This window comes from Schistocerca gregaria, chromosome 4, assembly GCF_023897955.1.
Source record: "Schistocerca gregaria isolate iqSchGreg1 chromosome 4, iqSchGreg1.2, whole genome shotgun sequence".
Classification (NCBI taxonomy): domain Eukaryota; kingdom Metazoa; phylum Arthropoda; class Insecta; order Orthoptera; family Acrididae; genus Schistocerca; species Schistocerca gregaria.
In genome coordinates, this window is record NC_064923.1 from 474,278,736 (window position 1) to 474,283,262 (window position 4,527).

Here is a 4,527-nt window from a genome sequence, read left to right on the forward strand (position 1 = left end):
GCCGGCTCACCTCCAACTGCGCAACGCTACGCGCTGTTAACAGCCAACTGCCCAACACTAGAATAGCAAATTCCAACAATGCAAACCAGCCACAGACTGCACACAGCACATCCAGTGATTTTCATACAGAGTGCTACGTGGCATTACGAATATAAAAACCTAAACAACCTACTTAGAAGGTCATACAGCTTTGGGTTTTCAGTGGGATGCCGAAACACTGAGATGATTCCTTTGAAAGGACCATGTTCTGTTTCCTCCATCTTTTTCCAATCCGACCTTGTGCATCGCCTGTAGTAACTCCGTCACCAGTGGGACTTTCATCAGTATTATACTTCATTTCGTTCTTTCAAAATAACTAACATATTTCTAAGCACTAAGCACTCCGTCTTCAGGCCACGAGTGGCCTACCGGGACCATCCGACCGCCGTGTCATCCTCCGTGGAGAATGCGGATAGGAGGGGCGTGGGGTCAGCACACAGATCTCCCAGTCGTTATGATGGTATTCTTGACTGAAGCCGCTACTATTCGGCCGAGTAGCTCCTCAATTGGCATCACGAGGCTGAGTGCACCCCGAAAAATGGCAACAGCTCGTGGCGACCTGGATGGTCACCCATCCAAGTGCCGACCACGCCAAACAGCGCTTAACTTCGGTGATGTCACGGGAACCGGTGTAACAATTGCGGTAAGGCCATTGCCAACATAATTCTAAGCGACCTAAAACGAAACGCCCAGCAGGCTGAATTGAACCACTCTGACGCTAGTCAGCTACATGTCTGAAGCCTGCACACTGGAGCACCAGTGCTCAGCTGGGCAAAGAACTGGCTCCCAAAGTAATTTCGAGAGCGTTAACGTTTTTATGTAACATTATGACAGTAGCTTCAGTTCCCTGATAAAGAACATCGTGCACATTTTCGTAGCAAACAAGCGCATGTCCTTCCGGAGATCAAGCTTCGCTCCGCCTGGGCCGTAAGCTATTTTCTCTAAATGACCGGGCTAGCTGCGGCAGCCGATGACCAGCAATGATTCTAGCTGGTCGTTAGAATTCTGTTAATCGCAGCGTGAAGTGCAAGAGGAGAAAGTTATATTCTGGAACAAACTGCTAAAGTGTAGCATGTCTACAATGTTCTGCTTTCCTCGAAATATTGCTTTTTAATCAATCGCTCGCAGTCTCTGTTAACTAACATTGTTATTTAAGAAATTACAATATACACACCAGATATCTGCTGGGATGTACTGTTTATCTTAATTCGACAATCAGTTTCCACTTACAAGCCCCTGCAAGTGGTCGTGAAGTGAAATGTCATGATCTTAATTATACATTAACGACATGTCACAATGAAATTTTACACCGTCACAGAATGGAGCAGTTGAAGAGTCCTTGATCGGAATGTTGAAGAATATACATGTATAGCAGTCTCATTTTGCTTGACCGCCCCAAGTGACTTTTCCTTGATGTGTATTGTATTCATGTGTATTGTATTCAACTGAAGACGGGAGACAGAATGACCGCTGTGCATATCCCTTGTGTTTCAGTTCCTTTACTGTCAGCTACAGCACGTTGGTATCCCTTGGTATCCGTAGTGTGTGCTAGTACAGTAGAGTCAATGTCAGTTTTGTGTTACGTTTTTGATAACGTTATGTTAACGTAAATAGTAAACTGTGATACGTTTTTGAATTAGTATTGTGGAGAGCGGGCGAATTATCGAACAAGAAACTATTTTAAAAAATCCATTCTGCTATTCGTATCCTCGTAACGAACAAAGCTAAGACGGCAGTTATGGTGGTTAATGTCCCCCCGTATCTAAACATTTCTTTCAAACAATTTCTTATTTCGCTTCTGGACAAAAAAATTCGGGGGGTGGTCAAGATAAATGGACAGTCTGTATAACCATGCTCTGTGAGTCACTTCAGTGGTGAGCGTGTCCTTTCTCGGAGCACTATCAGTGGACAGGAAATCTGCGATAAGCTTCCGGTTCTTACAAACAACTTAACACCGATCGAGGAGACTCATTTTGAAGTCTTTGAACTCTCGTTTCGCAGGATGGCGGTTCAATTTCCCGTCTAGCCCTGCAGATTCACGTTTTCTGGGGTTTTCTCTAGATCGCTTAAAGCAAATCCCGTCACAGTTCCTTTAGAAAAAACACAGCCGATTTCCTGCTCCACTCACCCCTATCGTAGCTCGTGCTTCATCTTTAATGACATCGTCGTCGACGACATATTCCTTCCTTATCTTTTTTCTTCATGGAGTTCTTACAGAATACTATCGAAAGATCATATGGGATAGCTTCAATGTCAGAGGGCTTTCCTGGCCCCTGTAGCAACGTTTCTGGCTATATGAGAAGCGGGACAGTCAGGATCGTCCGATCGCCTGTTAACCTTTGCGAGTGGCTTCATTTGCATGTGGCAAGGAGAAGTACAGGGTCAGCGCGCTGCTCTCCTGGTCGTTCGGTTTTTCTGAGTGTTGGAGCCACTACTTACCAATAAAGCAGGTCCTCGGTTGGCATCAGTGGGTTGACCAGAGGTTCCGGATTTGCTGGGACAGTCCCAGTTTTCACATAAATGTCCTGGTGCCTCGAGTAAAACGTTCAGGATACATAAATGTCTCAGTTTTGTATCGAGAAAGAAATTATTTGTAATGATATTTTTCATTTAATTAAATATTTGTGAAAAAACAATTTTCCTAGAAGTAGAACGTTATAGAAATACAAGGTGTATCAAAAAGAATCTTTCGAGAAGCAAAATTTAAAAAAAGTTAGTACTGTATATGCGCAATTTTTTCTTTTGGACATACCCGAAAGAACAGACACCATTATTCGTGATTCCGCCGCCGTATATACACATTATGGAAGAGAAATATCAACGTCAGCCGCATGAGCTCAGTGAAATAATTTTACGGCGACTAGTGAAAACTTAGAACTACTTAAACCTAACTCACCTAAGGACATCACACACATCCATGTCCGAGGCAGGATTCGAACCTGTGACCGTAGCGGTCACGCGCTTGACTTCTGGTCCGGCACAATTTACACTTGTCGCCATGGAATTATTTCACTGACCTCATGCGGCTGACTCGGTTTTTATCGTTCATAAAAACAAATGTTTCAAGCAAATAATGTTTACCTACCAGAGGAGCACTAACAAGCATGACTGCTTTTCTTGTAACTTCGTTACGAAGATATGAACAGCAGTACGTACTTTTTAAATAGCACTCTATACCTTTTATTCGGCAATGCACTTCACCTACACAAGGCCTGTTCAAAAACATATCACAGTGAACTACTCTCGTATACGTGACGATATTGAACACGGAGCACAAAACTGACTCTGCTGCTCTAGCGCATACCGCGTGTACCCGACGTAACGCAAACCGCCTACTCACCGGAATTGGTAGTAAACAAATGGAAACACTAGGACAATGCACACCTGTCTTTGGGGTCGACTGTCTTCAATTAAAGATCTTTGTAACTACATTATACTCCAACGAAGACAGGGTAGAAATGTTACTCATCTATTGTTGTGGTCTTCAGTCCTGAGACTGGTTTGATGCAGCTCTCCATGCTACTCTATCCTGTGCAAGCTTCTTCATCTCCCAGTACCTACTGCAACCTACATCATTCTGAATCTGCTTAGTGTAGTCATCTCTTGGTCTCCCTCTATGATTTTTACCGTCCACTCTGCCCTCCAATGCTAAATTGGTGATCCCTTGATGCCTCAGAATATGTCCTACCAATCGATCCCTTCTTCTGGTCAAGTTGTGCCACAAACTTCTCTTCTCCCCAATCCGATTCAATACATCCTCATTAGTTATGTGATCTACCCATCTAATCTTCAGCATTCTTCTGTAGCACCACATTTCGAAAGCTTCGATTTTCTTCTTGTCCAAACTATTTATCGTCCATGATTCACTTCCATACATGGCTACACTCCATACAAATACTTTCAGAAATGACTTCCTGACACTTAAATCAATACTCGATGTTAACAAACTTCTCTTCTTCAGAAACGCTTTCCTTGCCTTTGCCAGTCAACATTTTATAACTTCTCTACTTCGACCATCATCGGTTATTTTGCTCCCCAAATAGCAAAACTCATTTAGTACTTTAAGTGACTCATTTCCTAATCTAATTCCCTCAGCACTACCCGACTTAATTCGACTACATTCCATTATCCTCGTTTTGCTTTTGTTGATGTTCATCTTATATCCTTCTTTCAAGACACTGCCCATTCCGTTCAACTGCTCTTCCAAGTCCTTTGCTGTCCCTGACAGAATTACGATGTCATCGGCGAACCTCAAAGTTTTTATTTCTTCTCCACGGACTCTAATACCTACTCCAAATTTTTCTTTTGTTTCCTTTACTGCTTGCTCAATATACAGATTGAATAACATCTGGGAGAGGCTACAACCCTGTCTCACTCCCTTCCCAACCACTGCTTCCCTTTCATGCCCCTCGACTCGTAGAACTGCCATCTGGTTTCTGTACAAATTGTAAATAGCCTTTCGCTCCCTGTATTTTACCCCCGCCACCT

At 43.3% G+C, this 4,527-nt stretch overlaps 1 non-coding gene across 1 annotated transcript; it reads right to left on the reverse strand.

The window, feature by feature from the left end:
* Positions 1 to 725: 725 nt before the first annotated feature.
* Positions 726 to 812, reverse strand: Trnastop-uca (transfer RNA opal suppressor (anticodon UCA)). The gene has a single exon. It is a non-coding gene; the product is annotated as a tRNA-Sec (tRNA).
* Between the last annotated feature and the right edge of the window lie 3,715 nt (positions 813 to 4,527).